Below are 1689 nucleotides of genomic sequence, written 5' to 3'. Positions count from 1 at the left end.
GGTTTTTCTCCATTGGGAAGAATTGAGGTTTCAGCAGCCCCATAACTGCTCATGGGGGGTACTGGGGTGGCCCAGAGCGAGTGGTGGTGTAGAGGACAGAGGGTGCCAACCACTCACCATCCAGAAAGGGAGAGAAAGGGAGAATAGATCCTTCAGGTAGCAAGTGCTGCCTGAAATGAGACCGAAGAGCTCGCTCAGGCTTTTCAGAGCTCGAGGCCACGTGCAAAGGGGGCATGGCCTTGAGCTCTGAAGATCCCCGGTGATCTCTTCAGTCTCAATTCAGGCAGCACTTGCTGCCTGAAAGCATCTATTCTCCCTTTCTCTCCCTCTCTGGAGGGAGAGGGAGGGGAATAGATGCTTTCAGGAAACAAATGCTGCCTGAAAAGAAATGGCAATTGCAAGTGCTCACTCGAGGGGGGCGGTTCCTAGTAGCTCAGGTAGGGAGGCTCCACGCACGCTCTTCGCAGCCAATGGGAGAGCTCCCACCCGCCCCGTACGGAGAGATTTTGCGACTTGTGAGTCGCGCCTGCACAAATAAGGGGGTGCGGGCCACGGCACAGCGGCAGCAATGACATGAGCAGCAGCAGGCTGACCCAGTGGCACCCACGGGGATTGAATTTGGGGGGCTTAAATTTTTTTTAAAAAATTGTGGTGCTTGGGGGTGGGCCAGGCATTTTGCGCCCCCTGAAAATGGCACCCAGGGCACATGCCCTGCCTGCCCCAGCCTGGATACACGTCTGGGTAGGAGAGATGACTGGAAAAGAGTTGGAGACTCCAGGGAGGCAGCGAAGGTATATTACTGAATCTAGGCGAAGGACTAGGCTCTGCGTGGAGCTGGAATTGGCTGCTGGAGATTGAGGCTTTGAAAATCAGCCAGGTCAGGCAAGCAAGGTGAAATCTCGGAGCTGGTCCAGATTGCCTGGCAAAGAGAGAGCCTGCCCCGCAGATCAATTAAGCAGAGAAATACATTGACAAGACTCCTCTTGGGGGTGACTTCTGTCTGTGCTCAGGAGCTAAACAGACAGACAGGTTTTGCTGAAGCTTGCTGAAAAAAATTGCTGAAAAGATGTCTTAATGCAGCCTCTCTGATTGTTCCTCAGTCCCTAGATCTGGACATAAAGCTCTTTGATGCCAGTGATAAATAGCATGAATCTTCAAACAAGTCAATCGATGCACCATAAACAATCTCTGTCATGAAACACGCTCCTCTCAGGATGAAACCCAGATTGTCGAGGTCTCCCACATATGTGGACCTCTTATCTGGAAGGAACCATCTTAGAGAAACTTGTAAATAATCTTATATCAGAACCCTGTGATGTTCAAATTGCATTCCCATAGGCTTTGTGGTGCCTTTGTGAGGGTCAAGGTGTGGAGGAGGCCAGGAAGGAAGGTTGGAGATGGGGAGCAAATAGGGATCTGAACAGGTGAGAAAAAATAAATGTATGGTCATTCATTCTACTGTGGGTTGTATTTCACACTTTTCAAAGCCATAGCAGAAATACATGTACATATTCAAGAAACTCCCACAGAGAGAGAGTAAGCAACTTTGGGTTGCTTTCAAATTGTAAATCAGGGCAAGAATAACAATACTGCAACCAACTGTTCAAGGCATTAGCAATAAACTTAATAAATTATTGTATGATGTGCATTTTTCTCTTTCCCTAGCACTAAGGATCAGATTCTACTTTT

The sequence above is a fragment of the Hemicordylus capensis genome, chromosome 2 (genome assembly GCF_027244095.1).
Source record: "Hemicordylus capensis ecotype Gifberg chromosome 2, rHemCap1.1.pri, whole genome shotgun sequence".
In the NCBI taxonomy this organism is placed as follows: domain Eukaryota; kingdom Metazoa; phylum Chordata; class Lepidosauria; order Squamata; family Cordylidae; genus Hemicordylus; species Hemicordylus capensis.
The sequence above is the reverse complement of the archived record's forward strand: the minus strand, read 5'-3'. Positions refer to the sequence as shown.